The sequence below is a fragment of the Eumetopias jubatus genome, unplaced genomic scaffold, assembly GCF_037043125.1.
Source record: "Eumetopias jubatus isolate StellerSeaLion01/CBP00866 unplaced genomic scaffold, mEumJub1_p1.0 scaffold_12, whole genome shotgun sequence".
NCBI classification, from domain to species: Eukaryota; Metazoa; Chordata; class Mammalia; order Carnivora; family Otariidae; genus Eumetopias; species Eumetopias jubatus.
The window spans coordinates 89,673,930-89,694,048 of NW_028274818.1; positions in this window are offsets into that span (position 1 = coordinate 89,673,930).

The following is a 20,119-nucleotide window of genomic DNA, read 5'->3' on the forward strand; positions in this document are numbered from 1 at the left end:
TGAGCCTGGAGGAGTTGTGAGCCTGAGCTCCCTTCCCACCTTGACACAATGGTGAAGGCATTTGAAAAAAAAAATAAGACTGTTTGAGAAAAATGACATTTACCCCTTATGGAGATTCTTTTATTTTTGTTTTATTTGTAATCTACAGTACTATATTCATCAATGAAATTTGGCATTTTACTCCTCTAATGTTATCGGTAAAATGCCACATCTTTACTTCTCAATCCGCCTATTTTTGTCATTGCTCCTGACTCTATGATTAGTCTACTCCAATTCTTCTCTTAAATATTTATGTAATAGTCAGTCACACATGCTAGGCCTCATCTACAGACTGAAAGATTGCACCATTAACTGGCGGCCTGAGGAAAGAATGCATGCCGTTCGTGTTGCGGGTTTTTTGATATCACCCACTCAAGGATATTCTCACTTAGATTTTTAATCTATGAAGAAAAAGTGATTTTTTTGGATCTGTATTGAGCACCCCAATTTCAGTATTAATTTCCAGCCGGTTGTACCCCAGTCTGTCCACTGTTGATTGATTACTTATGGAAACACTGGAACCAGGGTCCAGGAGTGTCTCCCGCTAGAGTCAGGTGACTGGTATCTCTCTTAGCAAAGAAGTCGCTTGAGTCATGTGGGGAAACCCTCTCTTCAGATCAGGGACCCGACTGTGGGAAAGAGTGTGAGATGGAAGAGGAAGGCACGGAGGGTATGCAAACCACAATAAACCTCCATCCTTTGTCCCATCCGTAATCTAGACCGGTTCCCAGGATGAACAGCAGCACCAGCCGGAAAAAGGACCCGGAGATGGCTACGGTAAATGCTACGGGCGTTTTCAGTTGTGCCTGTTTCTGGAAGTTACTCCTGTAGGGACAGCACCCTGTCCTGGCCTTGTGGCTGTTGGGTGTGTTCTGTGATCTATCTGAGGCATCCTTCCCCTTTCAGAATGCAAGCTGTTTACCCAGGAGCCTCCAGGCTTCCCCATTAGAGATCCTCAGCTTCCGTGCTTCCTCCCGAAGTAGTAGATGCTTAGAGGCAAATGATGGTAGGATGCTCACCTCAAATGTGTGTGTGCGTGTGTGTGTGTGTGTGTGTGTGTGTGTATGTGTGTAAACCCCTGGAGGAGGGCAACATCTCACTCCACACTGAAGTCGGCCAGTCCCGCTGACTCCTTGCAGTTTGCTTTCCCGCGGGAGCGGTATTGGTGTTGGTTTTTGGGTCAGGAGACTGACCTGGGAGAATGTAGGCAGTAATTCTTACAGCTGGCAGCGGGAAAAGCCATGCGCTGCCTCACACTCTACCATGTGCTTTGGGCAACTGTGAGTGTTGGTGGAGAAGGTGAGCTGCGACCTCATGTGCGTTCCATCTGTTTGGGTAAAGACATGACCCAGAATCCCTCCAGTTGTACCCTGGGTGAGATGAAGGTGAACTGTGCCAGGTACAGGTGTGTGGTGGAAAACGCCCCCCGGAGCACAGCTGTCAAGAAGGAATCCCAGTGACTCCTTGCAGGGCCCACACCTCACACATGTTTCAGCTGCACTCCTGTGAGCGGGTTCTGATGCGGTTTGGTGGCTGTGCCAACTGATAGCGTCTCTCCTGATCCATCCTGGGAGGGTCACACCTGCTATGCAGACACATTGGTTTGCATCCGGGGATGCAAAATCGGCCCTTCAGTGGTTCTTGGCACCAAGGACAATGCATTGGCTCTGTGCCTGAGCTAAGGAGCATCGGGATATCTGTGACACAGATCCACAGAGCTGGGTCTCACTAATTCATAGGGATCGTGCACCTCTCAGCACTTTTCCAGATCCGCTGCTGGACTCCAGAAATTCCTGTCTCCTGAGCGGTGTCTGTGGCCATGGACAGCACTTGGGAGAGTAGAAGACTCCTTTGTCAGGGAGGGAATGAGAGCGGGGTCAGGTGGGGGCTGGTGGGCAGCAGTTGGACCCACGAGGGGCTGTTCTTCATCTTGGACATTGGGCTTCCCATTGCCCCTCATTCTGTCTGTGCTCAGTATACAGAAGGAGATTCTGTAGTTGTCACGGCGGGTGAAGGTTAGTCCTGGACGTCGATGCCAACACATCTGTAATAGAACCTTTTATTAGTTTGGTATTAACTCTGCCAGGCCTTTGGGGCAGATTCCATATCTCTGTAGAGTTGCAGACATATATTAACATGTGGTGACAGTAGTTTATCCCCATGGCATCTGTTCACCCCAGGCCATAGGTGGGACGCAGGTGATAGGTAACCTCTGGCACTGATGCTCCTGTCCTGGAATGTGGTGGTAGGGATGGTTTCAGGTGTTGAGACCTGTTTCTTTGGGTTTCAGCTTTTGTTGGAGGTGTTACTTTTCTGTCTCATCTCAGCCTATAGTTTATTTTGTGTGTTTACGTCTGTATGGATGCACAGGGGCTTCGTCATTTCCTAGGACCCCCTGCAGGCCTTACCCCAGGGGTCCTACATTATCACCGTTCCTGTACTATGGGCCACGTTCACAGCCTGCACCCTGCTGGCCTCATGAAACTCACCGACCACCTCCACCTCCTGCATTTGGCAAAGTGATCTGAACAGTAGGTCTTGACTTGCAAAGCACATCCATCTTTTTCCACGAGGATTCTTTGGAGAAGATGTAGAAGTGCTGCCTTAGGGCTTTGTATTTCAGGGATTCCCCTGGCTAAAGACATTTCATGATTCATCAGTTTCTACTCTAGTATTACATTGGGGGGCTGTGTCATTTTTCCATTTTGATCTGAGTAGCAGGTGTCTCTTGTAGAGAGAGAAAGACATTTTACAGAAAGTCAGACATAACAATTTTCAGCCAGGCTATTTCCCACATTTTGGGCTTTTGAGGGATGAAGCACCCTGCTCAGTTTATCTTTGTTTTAAGATTTTGTTTATTTATTAGGCAGAGAAATAGAGAGAGAGCACAAGTAGGCCAAACGGCAGGCAGAGGGAGAGGGAGAAGCAGGCTCTCCGTGGAGCAGGGTGCCCGACACAGGGCTCAATCCCAGGATCCTGGATCATGACCTGAGTCTAAGGCAGACAGTTAAGAGACTGAGCCCCCCAGGCACCCCAGCTCAGTTCATTTTTAGCTGGTTGTGCCCGGATTGTTTTTTCCTTAGCTATGAAAACACCTGAAGCAAAGTGGGGAGCTGTGGTCCCTTCTTTGAAGGGGAAGGACAGGACTTCCACTTGTATTCAGGCATCAGCAGAAACATGTGGGAGATGCTCTATGTCTGAGAAGGGACCCAAGAGTGGGAGAGAAGGGAATGTGATGGCAGCAGGTTTGGAGCATTGGTTTGAATTCTGCACAGTCAATGCCAGTCTGCATCCACCTCCATCAGTTCTAGGCCTTGGTCTGACGCTGAAGCTGCTGGGGCTCCCATGAGGAACAGGGGCACTGAACCTCACAGAGGTCCAGGGATGGACAAGGTACCTATTTTAGCCTTTTCCAGGTGTTCCGCAAACTTCCCTTACTGAACTGCACCCAGTCCTGGCCTTTTCCAGGTTTTCCAGGTGTTCCGCAAACTTCCCTTACTGAACTGCACCCAGTCCTGGTCTTGTGTCTGTTGGGTGGGTCCTGCAGTTGGTCTGTGGTATTGTTTACCTTTCAAAATTCAAGCAGTTCACTCAGGGGCTGACAGGTTTCTCCATTACAGATCATCACTTTCAGTGGCAACTTCCAAAGCCACAGGTGCTTAGAGGTGCAGGATGGCAGGTCGCTCACTGTGGGTGCGTGCGTGTGTGTGTGTGTGTGTGTGTGTGTGTCCATCCACCCCTGCCCGCCCACAGTGCCCATGGGGGAATTAACACGAGGAGGATGACACCTCACTCCACCTCAGTCACCGCACTCCACAGTGAAGTCTCTGGCCGGCCTGATTCCCAGTCAGTAGGTTACAATCAGGTCCGATTGGGGTAGTGTTCATGTTGGGGTTAGATGATTAACCTGTGAAAAGGTCTGTGGTTATCCTCACAACCGGAAACTAGGGGAAACTCTCCTCCATTTTATAATGTCTGTTTGGCAGGTTGGAATGTTCTTAGATAGGGCAAGTTTCATAAGTCATGCATGTTTTACTTCTGCTGGTAAAAATGCTGTACAGAATCCCTCTACTTGTCACCCTTTCTACAACTGTTTTGAATTTTCAAAGCTGTTGGGTGGACTGGTACACACGTTCTGAAGGGGGGATGTCAGTGATTAGCTGTGTGACCCGTGCCTCACAAGCCCTTCCGTTGGGTTTCTAGGAGCAAGTCGTTTTGGTCCTATGTCACTGTGAGAGCTGGTTTCTTCTGTCATCACACGCTCTGGAGTTGTCCATCAGAAGGCATATACATTTTTGTGAATTCTCTTATTTAGCCTTCCCATCTTAATTTCCCACTGGACAAAATTGCTCCGGAACTCAGTGTGCGGAAATTTCCTAAGAGTGTGTTTTAAGATAAACACAGCTGCTGCACATAAATAAGGGCTATTGGTATCTTGTTCCTCTCAGAAAACCCTTTTCCAGGCCCCCTGTCAGACCACAGGCCCCTAATTCCTCCAGGGTCTTTGTGGCCTTGGACAGAAACTGCCAAGCGTAGAAGACTGCTTTGTCGGGAAGTGAGGCAGGTGGGGACAGTCAGGGGCTTGGCAGCCGAAAGATTCAGCTCGAGTGGCTCAGATTCCTCGTAGAGAAAGGGCATTCAGTTTCATCACATTCTGTCTCTTCTTCACAAACCCAAATCTACGGTGGTTGAAGAGGAAAGATGAAGTGTTGCCCAGGATATCGATACCTCCGTGTCTGGAGTATGCTGTTTTACTCATATCCAGTGATCCCTTTTCACCTTTTAAGACACTAATTCTTGGTAGTGAACGTTGGCAGACAGGGGTAGTAATGTTTGGTGACAGTAGGTTATTCCTGTAACATCTATTCCTCTGCTCCCTGCCTTATTATAGTTGGTACCAACTGAGAGGGATAAAGTTTTCTAGCACGATGCGACTGTTCTGGAACATGGTATTGGAGAAGGAGGCAGATGCTGAGAGCTTGCTCTTTGGGTTTCATCTCTTGGTATTGCAGCGTTTGGTTGTCTTAGCCGAATATTTTGTCCTCTGTTCTGCAGGTCGGTACAGATGTGAGACGGTTTCCTCGTGCTCCAAGGCCCTCCCATATGCCCTACCCCACGGGGCGGTGTTTACCAGGCTTCACTGTCTATGGGCTACCTCAGCCTCCTCCACATGGGTGGACAGGGTGGCCTTATCTACAGCTCGTTCCTCCACCACATGGTAAGATGATCTGAATTGGATGACATGAGCTGCAAAGTATATTCCTAGTTTAAGTACTTCTGTCAGTGGAGAAGATGTAGAGGAGGTACCACAGGGCTTTGTGATGGAAGGATAGACCTGAGTGAGGTCATAATAACATTCCTCATCTTTCTGTGGATGTCCATTTCATGGACTATCTTGTTTCACCCTACAGAACTGGGCAGCAGGTGTCTGCCATGGAGACGAAAAGTGACATTTTGGAAAAGACAAACATGAAAGCATTGCCCAGGTGCATAGCACAGACACAATATTTTGGGCTCTGGCATGGATGGAGTGCAACCTTCCCGTCACTCATACTTGTGGAGGCCCCAGTTGTCCAGTGTTATTGATTAGTTATGAAAACATCTGTCCCTGGGTGGAGTGGTCACATCCTCAGGGGTGAGGGACTGGGCTCTCCTTTGTCCACAGGGGTGAGAGGAGACCTGTGAGAAACTCTCTGCATCTGAATGAGACGTGGGAGTGGGAGAAAGTGGAATAGGGTGGGGCAGGTGTAGATGGTTGGCTCATATGCTGCATGGTCAAGGCCAGTCTGAATCCTCCTCCATCCCTTCTAGGGCTTCAGTCATATTCAGAAACCTGTGGCGCTCAAGGGGACAACAGCGGCACCCCGCCCAAGAAGGTCCCGCAGAAGGACCAGGTGAAAACTGTGGCTGTTTTTAGTTGTAATCATTTCTGGAATCCTGTTCGTGTCTGGGCAGCACCCTGTCCTGACCTTGTATCTGTTGGGTTTGTCCTGGCATCTGTGTGTGGTGTCATTTACCTTTCAAAATGCTATGTCTTCATTCAGAGCCTACAGGCTTCTCTGTTTCCAGATCATCACCTTAGGGTTGTGTTAGTGGAAGAAACACAGAGTTTTGATGAAGCCTTGACATTACAAGGGGAATCCTGGCTGGGCATGTTTTAACATCCTGAAGATTCTCAGGACATACATATGTTGTGCTTGGCTATTTCCATGCACTGAGCAGTGGGGCAGGTGCTGTTGTTGGGAAGGAAGTGTCTTTATTGCACAATGGAGACATATACTTCTTACCATCACGCACGTCCAGAGTCCACATTTGTTGTCTGGGACGGATGATACACACCTCTCACTTTGTTTGCAGCGTGTTGAGTTTGAGCTGTCATTTCATTAGTTATATAAACACCTGAAGCAAGGCTATTGTCCCTTGATTAATCATTAGGGTAGGGGTCTGTCTCTTGTCTTCAGCAGTCAGTGGTTACTTGTGGGAAACCCTCTTGTCCGGTAAGGGTGATGAGAATGAGAAACAGTGGCAGATACTCTAGGCAGGTGTAGACGGTTTGTTGGAATGTTGCTGAGTCACTTCCAATGGGCTGGTCTTCTGTCTTTTCTCTGACGTGGGTCAGATACAGACGCTGGGGCATCCTCCGTAAGGAATAGCCCTCCTGCATGCAGGCCTCTCATGTCATGGGAGAGTGAATGTTGCTAAGGACATGATAACTTTCTTCAGGTCGCTCAGGAGATACATTTGATGCACTTTGTCTTTCACTTATGCTGAGGTGGTTGGCAGGTCCCTTTGTGGTGAAGGAGAGCCGCTCTTCTCTGAAAGCTGGGCACAGCGGGTATGTGCACGCACACTCTACAGAGATGATATTCCGTGCTCCGGGAGGGATGACGCCTACTCTTTTTTTATTGTTATGTTAATCACCATACATGACATCATTAGTTTTGGATGTAGTGTTCCATGGTTCATTGTTTGTGCATAATACCCAGTGCTCCATGCAGAACGTGCCCTCTTTAATGCCCATCACCAGGCTAATCCATCCCCCACCCCTCTCCCCTCTAGAACCCTCAGTTTGTTTTTCAGAGTCCATTGGGGATGATGCCTACTCTGAACGCTAGGAATTTAACGTGTCTGAGAGCAGGGAGGGACACATTCATTAAAAAACATAGATGTTGTGTTTCGTAAGGGGGAAGCACCAGCGATGGATCTGAAGGACAAGAGAGGGAGCCATGAGTCACTAAAAAAAGGAGGTTGTGGATGAGAAGAATGGAGGTGCTCAGGGGAGTGGATGGGCCTCTCTCGGGTAGAGCAGGGGCCGTTCCTGGCAGGCCAGCAGCTTGAGCAGTGAGTGTGAGGACACCATGAGATCCATACCAACTTGCTGCCTGTGTGCATCACACGGTGTGGATAATGCAGTTATTTGTACCAGAACGTCACTGTTGCCATAAAGCTGTTCGTTCATACTCTATAAAGATTGTTGTTTCCCCTGGATTTCTGAAGGTTCTGAACCAGGTGACGGAATGTGGTGGAGATTTGGGAAATTTAACTTGGTTCCTCTGGGGATTCTCGTCTGCCTGAGTTTGTGGGCCCTGGTGAGAAAAAGTGAAGACGGGACCGAGATCAGCAGAGTGGCTGCCTTGGCCTTCATCCTGAGCTGACTCGTCGTGGGGAATTCAGGATTCACCAGGATCCACCCTACCTGGATCCCTGTCACTATGCCTCTGCCTCTGAGTCACCACTCTGCCTGCACTTTGCATCTCCCTGAATGTCGTCACAGGATCCTGCGGATTTTCCTGTGTTCCTGATTTCTCAGCCCGAATGCCAGCTCTCAGTGGGACGTACTTAGAGCCTCAGCTTTGTTATCTGTGAAGGGGAGCATATTGGTTTCTGAGGTCATTAGAGGAATAGGAGTTGAAGTACATAAGGAATCTGTAGGGGCCCCTGGATGGCTCAGTGGGTTAAGCGTCTGAATCTTGATTTCTATTCAGGTCATGATCTCAAGGTTCTGATATCGAGCCCCAAGTCAGGCTTGGCGTTGGTTGTGGAGTCTACCTAGGAATTTCTCTCTCCCTCCGCCCTCCCTGTTTGCGCACAACTTTGCCCTTTCTCTGTCTCTGTCTCTGTTGCTATCAGAAAAAAAGAAAAAGAATTGGAAAATATCTGGGCTGTTGGGCACTCCCCATTCTCACTGTTTAAATGAAAATAGCTCCATGCAGATGAGTTTGCAAAGATGTTCATTTCAGTCCACACCATTACACTGAGAGTATAACACCTCAGCCCAGAGATTGCCAATCCTCATTTCAAAAATAAGGCAAAGACCCCTTTTTATTTTCTATTAAATTTTAGGTCGTAGCTATGAATGAAGTAAAAGATCATTACAAGAACCTGTATATTCAGAGATTTATATATGGGATGTGAAGACAATTGTTTTCTATTCCATATAGACTCATGGACACAGCCACACTCAGGTGTTCATTCAAGGCCTCAGATAGAGTATAGGAAGCAAATGCATTTAGGAAAACAGAAGGTCACAGTGTACTAACCCAAATCTATTTGCCGTACAGGACACTACATTTGAAATTTGAAGACCTCCCTGAGCAATTACAACCAGGCTGTGTGTGTATAAATTTAGAAAATTGTCAGATCAGCCTAATGTCCTGAATGCTGTCCCTGCCCATCCTGTCCCCTGTGCTCTGTCTCTCCTGGTATCCCCCAAATAAACCTTTCACAGTTCTGTCTCTGTGTCAGCGTCTGCCTTCACGAGGCCCTACAGTCACTCACCTTCGAGTGCACAGTGTGAATCCCGTACACAAAACAAACTGGCAGCAATGGTGGTGATGGAGGATAGTAGCAGGATTCCCCGTTGTGGTATCTTTCCTGCAAGGGGTTTAAGAAATCCTTCTGGGGAGGCGGACACATCTTGTATTTAGGTCTGTTGGTGGTTGTATTAACCTAGGGGATAGATACTCTTGAGCACATGGCACCTGCTAGTTTAGGGGTGTGTGTTGAACAGCAAGACAGGGGTCTGTCCCCAGGCAGTGGTCTGTTGTGATGGTGAGGAATGAATGAAGCATCCCTAGTGGCCCTGGGAGACTGGTGAGGAGGCCCTGCATTAATCCAGATTTTGTGCACTGGTTTCACGTTACCAGCTTCCCCCCCAACAGCAGGTGGGCTCTGAGGGGGTGCTGATGGTGGTAGTTTTCTTGGTAAGACCCATGATGCCCTTAATCCTCCCATAGTATCCTTGTTGAGGGCTGGGCAGGGCAGAGGCCAATGACAGGAGACCCAATCCTCCCTCACCACACAGGAGGAGTTGGGTTATGCCTCTGTCACTTTTTAGGTCATTGACTCCAATCCATTCTACACCAGAGCTCCTGGATCTTGCAAAGCCCTCCTTCTTCCCAGGTTGTGGAAGCAGCCAACCTCCAGTAGCTTTGAGGTCATCGTTGGGCCACCATGGCGTCCAGGTTTTTCTGTCAAGGAGTGGCTGGTAACTGTACTGCTGCAGTCAAGATCACCCTGAGCAGCCTTTGTAAATGAGATTGTCATGTCCTGTGAGCAGGGCCTGGGCCAAATGATGGCAGAAGAGAGGGGAAGACGGGAGAGGTGGGTCCCTGTGGTCTTGGACAGGGCTGCACAGAGCAGAAAGCCTGAAGGCCTGGGGAGAGGTACTGAAAGAGACTGTCAGGGAGAGAGACACTGAATGAGTGGTGAGGGGATTGGACAAGTCCTAGAAAGTGAGAGGAACAAAGAGAGAGAGAGAGTGTACAGAGAAGCAGAGCCCAAGAGGAATGTCAAGGATTAAAAGAAGTTGCTGGTCTAGGTGTGTGGAGGTGGACCATGAAGCAGGGTGGAGGAGGTCGATGTAGGTGATCCGAATGTTGGGACCAGAGAAGATGGGAAAGCAGGCGATCAGATATCCTTGAGAACAAAGCTCCAACCTCCCTAGGGCTGAGCTTTGTAGAGGCCATTTCAGTTGGGAAGATGGGCACACCTCCTTTTGCATGGGGTGGTGGGGCCAAGCCTCAGGATCTGTCATGGAGAGAGAGGGCTTGGCTGGACCTGAGCATGCTCTGTCCCTCCAGCTGAGGGGCCATGGCTTTGAGCATTGTAGGGAATTCCCAGGGCGGCCAGCAGAGGGCGCCTCCACACCTCCAACCGGGAGCGGGAAGTGTCTGCGTGTGCTAACCCAGGGCATCTCAGAGCAGGAAGTACTTCTGTAGCAGCCCAAGGATCCAGCCCCACTGTGGCTGCCCCAGGATAGAGAGCCAGAGCTGTGGTTCCAGTAGGTTCTGCTGCCGCCCTATGGGAGACCCTGTAGGCTTTGGAGCTACTTGGTGCGTCCTGAGGTGCGACTGAGAAGCTGATTTGTTGGGTGAGTGCTGAGGAGGGTGCTCTGGGTGGCTCTTCCCCAGGACATGCTGGTAGGTGAGCAGCACAGTCACTTGCACTTGGGGGGCTGTTCCCCTGGTTCATTCCTCCTTTTCCCTGACGGTATTTGAAGAAGACCTGCTTTACTCAGGGATCCCTGGATTGAGGGGTCCTGCGATGCCACGTCGGAGATGCTGTGGTTGGTTTGTTACAGATGCAGGCTTGTTTCTGGGGAGAAACCCTGACTCCAATTCAGAGAAATGGGAGCTGCATTCAGTTGGGACACGAATACAGGAACTGCTGTCAGAACCTTCTAGAAGGAGGAGCTGAGATCCCACTTTCTGAGTTCTGCTGGAGCCAGAGCCCCAGGTAAAGCACAGAGTGTCCTCTACTTTAACATCCTTTTATTAATTTTCAATCGTTATTTTTTTCCAACAATGTTACAGTAGTTGGAAATGACTGAAAACTTGACTGGTACTTGATGTCCTAAAACTTCCATTATTTTACTGTTAAATTTACCCTTGAAACATGATTTGTTATAATTATCCTTTCCTGTCTTCATTGGAAGGAAACTCATCCATAATACGTTTCAAATGTACTCTTTATCTCATCTCCTTTTCTTTCTTTCTTCTTCTTCTTCTTCTTCCTTTTTTTTTTTTTAAGATTTTATGCCAGCACCACGGGGGTGGGGCGGGGGGTGGCAGAGGGAGAAGGTGACTCAACACTGAGCAGGGAGCCCAGCATGGGACTCGATCTCGGGACCCTGAGATCAAGACCTGAGACAGACGCTTAACTGACAGAGTCACCCAGCGCCCCAGGTTATCTCCTTTTCTTTTTCTTTATTTTTAAATTTTTTATTGTTATGTTAATCACCATATATTACATAATTTGTTTTGGTGTACTGTTCCATGATTCATTGTTTGTTCATAACACCCAGTGCTCCATGCAGAACGTGCCCTCCTCAATACCCATCACAGGGTTAACCCATCCCCCCACCCTCTTCCCCTCCAGAAACCTCAGTTTGTCTTTCAGAGTCCATCATCTCTCCTGGTTCGTCTCCCCCTCTGACTTACTCCCCTTTATTCTTCCTCTCCTACTATCTTCTTCTTTTTCTTTTTTCTTAACATATGTTGCGTTATTTGTTTCAGAAGTACAGATCTGTGATTCAACAGTCTTACACAATTCACAGCGCTCACCATAGCACATATCTTCCCCAATGTCCATCACCCAGCCACCCCATCCCTCCCACCCCCGACCACTCCAGCAACCCTCAGTTTGTTCCTGAGATTAAGAATTCCTCATATCAGTGAGGTCATATGATACATGTCTTTCTCTGATTGACTTATTTCACTCAGCATAACACCCTCCAGTTCCATCCACGTCGTTGCAAATGGCAAGATGTCATTCCTTTTGATGGCTGCCTAATATTCCATTGTGTATATATACCACCTCTTCTTTATCCATTCATCTGTCGATGGACATCTTGGCTCTTTCCACAGTTTGGCTATTGTGGACATTGCTGCTATAAACATCGGGGTGCACGTACCCCTTCGGGTCCCTACATTTGTATCTTTGGGGTAAATACCCAGTAGTGCAATTGCTGGATCGAATGGTAGCTCTAATTTCAACTGTTTGAGGAAACTCCATACTGTTTTCCAGAGGGGTTGCACCAGCTTGCATTCCCACCAACAGTGTAGGAGGGTTCCCCTTTCTCCACATCCCCGCCAACATCTGTCGTTCCCTGACTTGTTAATTTTAGCCATTCTGACGGGTGTGAGGTGGTATCTCATTGAGGTTTTGATTGGATTTCCCTGATGCCGAGCGATGTTGAGCACTTTTTCATGTGCCTGTTGGCCATTTGGATGTCTTCTTTGGAAAAATGTCTGTTCATGTCTTCTGCCCATTTCTTGATTGGATTATTTGTTCTTTGGGTGTTGAGTTTGAGAAGTTCTTTATAGATTTTGGCTACTAGCCCTTTATGTGATATGTCATTTGCAAATATTTTCTCCCATTCTGTCGGTTGTCTTTTGGTTTTGTGGACTGTTTCTTTTGCTGTGCAAAAGCTTTTTATCTTGATGAAATCCCAATAGTTCATTTTTGCCCTGGCTTCCCGTGCCTTTGGTGATGTTTCTAGGAAGAAGTTGCTGCGGCTGAGGTCGAAGAGGTTGCTACCTGTGTTCTCCTTTAGGATTTGGATGGACTCCTGTCTCACGTTTAGGTCTTTCAACCATTTGGAGTCTATTTTTGTGTGTGGTGTAAGGAAATGGTCCAGTTTCATTCTTCTGCATGTGGCTGTCCAATTTTCCCAACACCGTTTGTTGAAGAGACTGTCTTTTTTCCATTGGACATTCTTTCCTGCTTTGTCAATGATAAGTTGACCATAGAGTTGAGGGTCCATTTCTGGGCTCTCGATTCTGTTCCATTGATCTATGTGTCTGTTTTTGTGCCAGTACCATACTGTCTTGATGATGACAGCTTTGTAATAGAGCTGGAAGTCCGTAATTGTGATGCCGCCAGCTTTGCTTTTCTTTTTCAAGATTCCTCTGGCTATTCGGGGTCTCTTCTGGTTCCATACAAATTTTAGAATTATTTGTTCCATTTCTTTGAAAAAAGTGGATGGTATTTTGATGGGGATTGCAATGAATGTGTAGATTGCTCTAGGTAGCATTGACATCTTCACAATGTTGGTTCTCCCAATCCATGAGCATGGAACGTTTTTCCATTTCTTTGTGTCTTCTTCAATTTCTTTCCTGAGTATTTTATAGTTTTCTGAGTACAGATCCTTTGCCTCTTTGGTTAAATTTATTCCTAGGTATCTAATGTTTTTGGGTGCAATTGTGAATGGGATCGACTCCTTGATTTGTCTCTCTTCTGTCTTGTTGTTGGTGTATAGGAATGCCACTGATTTCTGTGCATTGATTTTATATCCTGCTACTTGACTGAATTCCTGTATGAGTTCTAGCAGTTTTGGGGTGGAGTCTTTTGGGTTTTCCACATAAAGTATCATATCATCTGCAAAGAGTGAGAGTTTGACTTCCTCTTTGCCGATTTGGATGCCTTTGATTTCTTTTTGTTGTCTGATTGCTGTGGCTAGGACTTCTAATACTATGTTGAATAGCAGTGCTGAGAGTGGACATCCCTGCCGCGTTCCTGACCTTAGGGGAAAAGCTCTCAGCTTTTCCCCATTGAGAATGATATTCGCTGTAGGTTTTTCGTAGATGGCTTTTATGATATTGAGGTATGTACCCTCTATCCCTATACTCTGAAGAGTTTTGATCAAGAAAGGATGCTGTAGTTTGTCAAATGCTTTTTCTGCATCTATTGAGAGGATCCTATGATTCTTGTTCTTTCTTTTGTTAATGTATTGTATCACATTGATTGATTTGCGGATGTGGAACCAGCCTTGCAGCCCAGGGATAAATCCCACTTGGTCGTGTTGAATAATCCTTTTAAGGTACTGTTGGATCCTATTGGCTAGTATTTTGGTGAGAATTTTTGCATCCATGTTCATCAAGGATATTGGTCTGTAATTCTCCTTTTTGATGGGATCTTTGTCTGGTTTTGGGATCAAGGTAATGGTGGCCTCATAAAATGAATTTGGAAGTTTTCCTTCCATTTCTTTTTTTTTGGAACAGTTTCAGGAGAATAGGTATTAATTCTTCTTGAAATGTCTGATAGAATTCCCCTGGGAAGCCATCTGGCCCTGGGCTTTTGTTTCTTGGGAGATTTTTGATGACTGCTTCAATTTCCTTAGTGGTTATAGGTCTGTTCAGGTTTTCTATTTCTTCCTGGTTCAGTTTTGGTAGTTGATACATCTCTAGGAATGCACCCATTTCTTCCAGGTTATCTAATTTGGTGGCATAGAGTTGCTCATAATCTGTTCTTATAATTGTTTGTATTTCTTTGGTGTTGGTTGTGATCTCTCCTCTTTCATCCATGATTTTGTTGATTTAGGTCATTTCTCATTTCTTTTTGATCAGTCTTGCCAGGGGTTTATCAATCTTGTTAATTCTTTCAAAGAACCAGCTCCTAGTTTCATTGATCTGTTCTACTGTTCTTTTGGTTTCTAGTTCATTGATTTCTGCTCTGATCTTTATGATTTCTCTTCTCCTGCTGGGTTTAGGCTTTCTTTGTTATTCTTTCTCCAGCTCCTTTAGGTGTAGGGTTATATTGTGTATTTGAGACCTTTCTTGTTTCTTGAGAAAGGCTTGTATTGCTATATACTTTCCTCTCAGGACTGCTTTTGCTGTATCCCAAAGATTTTGGACGGTTGTGTTTTCATTTTCATTGGTTTCCATGAATTTTTTTATTTCTTCATTAATTTCCTGGTTGACCCATTCATTCTTTAGTAGGATGCTCTTTAGCCTCCATGTATTTGAGTTCTTTCCGACTTTCCTCTTGTGATTGAGTTCTAGTTTCAAAGCATTGTGGTCTGAAAATATGGAGGGAATGATCCCAATCTTTTGGTACCAGCTGAGACCTGATTTGTGACCTACGATGAGATCTATTCTGGAGAATGTTCCATGGGCACTAGAGAAGAATGTGTATTCCGTTGCTTTGGGATGGAATGTTCTGAATATGTCTGTGAAGTCCATTTGGTCCAGTGTGTCATTTAAAGTCTTTATTTCCTTGTTGATCTTTTGCTTAGATGATCTGTCCATTTCAGTCAGGGGGTGTTAAAGTCCCCCACTATTATTGTATTGTTGTCAATGTGTTTCTTTGCTTTTGTTATTAATTGCCTTATATAATTGGCTGCTCCCATGTTCGGGGCATAGATATTTACAATTGTTAGATCTTCTTGTTGGATAGACCCTTTAAGTAGGATATGGTGTCCTTCTTCATCTCTTATTACAGTCTTTGTTTTAAAATCTAGTTTGTCTGATATGGTTATCTCCTTTTCTACTGTGATTTGCCATGTTTTCTAACTTCTCATGAACCCTAACAATCTTCAATAGTTTTAAATTGGTTGCAGTTTACTAAAGCTCATTCACAGAATCCCACTGTGACTTCTTCTGTTCAAAGTGTAAAGACCATTTCTAAATATATGGAAGATTATAGTAACTAAGCAAAATCTGTGAATCAGTGTTTGAAGAAAAAGCATGATGGTATTTTTTTTTTTATGATATTAAAATAGATGCTTACATCCACTGGTTCATGCACTTCCAACTGTTAGTCACCATACAATATATTATTCGTTTTTGATGTAGTGATCCATGATTCATTGTTTTCATATAATACCCAGTGCTCCATGCAGTACTTGCCCTCCTTAATACCCATCACAAGGCTAACCCATCCCCCCACCACCCTCGCCTCTAAAACCCTCAGTTTGTTTCTCAGGTCCATAGTCTCCCATGGTTCATCTCTCCCTCCAATTCCTCCCCTTCATTTTTCCCTTTCTTCTCCTAATGTCCTCCATGCTATTCCTTCTGTTCCACAAATAAGTGATACCATATGATAATTTACTTTCTCTGCTTGACTTTTTCACTTAGCATCATCTCCTCCAGTCCCATCCATGTTGATGGACAAGTTGGGTATTCATCCTTTATGATGGCTGAGTAATATTCCATTGTATATATGGACCACATCTTTCTCCATTCGTCTGTTGAAGGGCATCTCGGCTCTTTCCACAGTTTGGCTATTGCGGACATGGCTGTTATGAACATTGGGGTGGTTATGGCCCTTCTTTTCACTACATCTGTGTCTTTGGTGTAAATACCCAGTAGTACAATTGCTGGGTCAAAGGGTAGCTCTATTTTTAATTTTCTGAAGACGTAAAAAAATGGAAAAATATTCCATGCTCATGGATCGGAAGAATAAACATCGTTAAAATGTCCATGTTACCCGGAGCAATCTATACTTTCAATGCCATCCGAATCAAAATTCAATGACCATTTTCAAAGTGCTGGAACAAATAATCCTAAAATTTGTATGGAATCAGAAAAGACTCCAAATCACCAAGGAAATGTTGAAAAAGAGAAAGAAAGCTGGGGGCATCCTGTTGCCTGATTTCAAGTTGTAATAGAAAGCAGTGATCACCAAGACAACATGGTACTGGCACAAAAACAGACATATAGACCCATGGAACAGAATAGAGAGCCCAGATATGGACCCTCAACTCTATGGTCAAATAATCTTGGACAAAGCAGGAAAAACTATGCAATGGAAAAAAGACAGTCTCTTCAATAAATGGTGCTGGGAAAATTGGACAGCCACATGCAGAAGAAAGAAACTCGACCATTCTCTAACACCATACACAAAGATAAACTCAAAATGGATGGAAGTCCTCAATGTGAGACAGGAATCCAATGTCTCCTCCTATAGAGGAGACCATAGGCAGTATCCTCTTTGACGTCAGCCACAGCAACTTCTTTCAAGATATATCTCCAAAGGCTAGTGAAACAAAAGCAAAAATGAACTTTTGGGACTTCATCAAGATAAAAAGCTTCTGCACAGCAAAGGAAACAGCTAACTTTTTTTTTCTTTTAAAGATTCTACTTATTTAATTGACAGACACACAATGAGAGAGGGAACACAACAGGGGGAGTGAGAGAGGGAGAAGCAGGCTTCCTGCAGAGAAGGGAGCTGGATGGGGGCTGGATCCCAGGACCCTGGGACCATGACCTGAGTTAAAGGCAGATGCTTAACGACTGAGCCACCCAGGCACCCCAAAAGGTCTTGAATTCTGAATCTTCTAAACCTTTAGAAATGCTCACAAGATCCAAATGAGGCTATTTCTGGAAAGGTCATAATCCAAAGAAGTTTCCTCCTTTTGAAAGAGATTAGGATATGCAGAAAATGGCACATTCTGTGCACAAAAAAGGGAGAATAGCAACAGTGAGAAAAGGAATGCAGGCCTGATCGGGACATCTGGGGAAAGCGGTCTCACCAGATGTTTTTTATTTCAGTTTGGGAAGTATTTACTTTCCTGTCACCAGATGGTGTACAGGTCCAATGAGGTTTCAGTGCCTTGTTAAATGTGTCCTGTGGACCCAAGAGTCCATTCCCTGGGATTTGGCAGCACAAGATTTGGTTAGCAGTATGTGATAAGGGCCTCTCAAGGGAGGCTGAAGAGAATCTCTGTGGAGGTGTCTTTTCCAATAGAGAGAATCTCCAGGTTGGAAGGTGTGATGGTCAAGGTAAGTGTCCCCTGGGAGTGGACTGTGAAATGATGGCTCTGCTACAACATGGTTAGTTGTAATAGAAACAACTAGACCTTTGCATTATTGAAATTATCCCCTTTGCCCAGCTGTGGGTCAAAAGGGGCAGTGGTCGAATGCATGGATGTCCAGTAACTGTCTCCAAGGGTGAGAGTCTGAGTTTAAAGGGGGTGGACTTGAGATTTAGAAGGAGTAACAGCGAGGGGGCGGAGCAAGATGTTGAGGAGTAGGAGACCTGGATTTCATCTGGTCTCAGGAATTCAGCTGGATAGGGATCAAACCATTCTGAACACCTACAAACTCAACAGGATATTGATGAAAAGAAGAGCAACAACACTCTGAACGGAAAAACGACCACTTTCTGGAAGGTAGGACGTGCGGAGAAGTGAATCTGAGGCAATATTTGGGAGGCTAAATAGCGGTGGAGGTGCCTCCAACGGTCGCTTCTGGCAAGTGATAGAGCCGTGGAGCACAAAATCGGAACTTTTAGAAGTTGGTTCCCTGAGGGACATCACTCCAGTGGCTAAGTGGGACAGTTGTTCTCAGGACGCTCGGGGTCACAGAAAGACCACGGGTGCCTGAGTGCGGCAGAGCTCCCAGAGCTCAGAGCAGGGAAGCTGGCTGCAGAGACGGAGCTGAGGCACGGGCTCTCAGCTCAGGGTTGCCATATAGCGTGATCTGTGGCACAGTCAGGCCTGTGCTCTTCCAGCAGAGACCCAATAAACGGCAGATCCGGGGAGACTCCCCTTTCTCCCCCAGGAGGAGCGGCATGGGAGCGCACTGCTGGGATCTGCTGGGTTTGGAGACTCCACACAGGGTCTGGTGCCAGAGATAGAAACACGCGGTCACAAGCCAGGTGAGCACGGAATGTGGCCGGAGACTGGGGAGACAAGAGTGATTGACTGCTTTTCTCTGGGTGCGCACTGAGGAGTGGGGCCCTGAGTTCTCGGCTCCTACAGGGTGGAGATCGGGAGGCCTCCATTTTCACTCTCATCTTCCAAAGCTGTACAGAAAGCTTGCAGGGAACAAAAGCTCCCGAGAGCAAACCCGAGCAGAGTACTTAGCCTGAACCAGGCAAGGGCGGGGCAATTCCACCTCTGGCAAAGACATTTGGGAACCACGGCAACAGGCCCCTCCCCCAGAAGATCAGCACGAACAGCACGCCAAGACCAAGTTTACCGATCAATGAGAACGGCAGGACTCCAGTGCTAGGGGAATACTGCACATAGAATCCATGGCTTTTTTACCATGATTCTTAGTTTTTCAGAGTTAATTTTTTTGAATTTTTCTTTTTCCCTTTTTCAACCTACATCTTATCAATCCCTTTTTAAAAATCATTTTTATTTTTCATTTTTAGAGTCATATTCTATCCCTTCATAGTAGTTACCCTTATTTTTGGCACAGATATATAAGTTGTTTTCTTTTAAAATTTTGAGATACACTTTCTTTTTTTTTTGATTTTTTTATCGTTATGTTAATCACCATATATTACATCATTAGTTTTTGATGTAATGTTCCATGATTCATTGTCTGTGCATAACACCCAGTGCTCCATGCAGAACGTGCCCTCTTTAATACTCATCACCAGGCTAACCCATCCCCCCAACCCCCTCCCCTCTGGAAACCTCAGTTTGTTTTTCGGAGTCCGTCTCTCATGGTTCGTCTCCCCCTCCATCTTACTCCCCTTCATTCTTCCCCTCCTGCTAGGAGATACACTTTCTTCTAACAGATCAAAATATACCCTAAATCTCTAGTGTATGGCTCTGTTCTAGTCTCCTGCCTGATCACATTCTCTCCCCCTTTTTTTCCCTTTTTTTTTAAATCCTCTTCATTCTTTTTTCAAACAACTTCTTATCAATTCCTTTTATAAAATTTTTTATAATTTTCATCTTTACACCTATATTCCATCCCTTCATTGTGTAAACCCTTATTTTTGAACATACATAAGTTTTTCTTTCTTTAAAATTTTGGGAGGCACTTTCTTCTAACAGACAAATATACATCCAAAATCTAGTGTGTGGCACTGATCTATGCACCTGACTGATCATATTTGATCATATTCTGTTTTGTTTTGTTTTGTTCTGTTTTGTTTTATCTTTTCTTTTTCCTTTTTTTCTCTTTTTCTTTTTTCTTTCTTTCCATTTATTTTCCCTTGTTTCAGGTTTTTTCTGATTTGTTGAGAGTGTATTTTCTGGGGATGTTGTTACCCTGTTAGCAGTCTGTTCTCTCATTCAGCTATTCTCTGTACAAAATGACAAGATGGAAAAAGTCACCTCAACAACAAAACAAAAGAGGTAGTACCGACTGCCAGGGACCTACTCAATACGGACATTAGTACGATGTCAGACTAGATTTCAGAATGATGATTTTAAAGATACTAGCTGGGCTTGAAAAAAGCAGGGAAGTTATTAGAGAAACCCTTTCTGAAGAAATAAAAGAACTAAAATCTAACCAAGGTGAAATCAAAAAGGCTATTAATGAGGTGCAATCAAAAATGGAGGCTCTAACTGCTAGGATAAATGAGGCAGAAGAGAGAATTAGTGATATAAAAGACC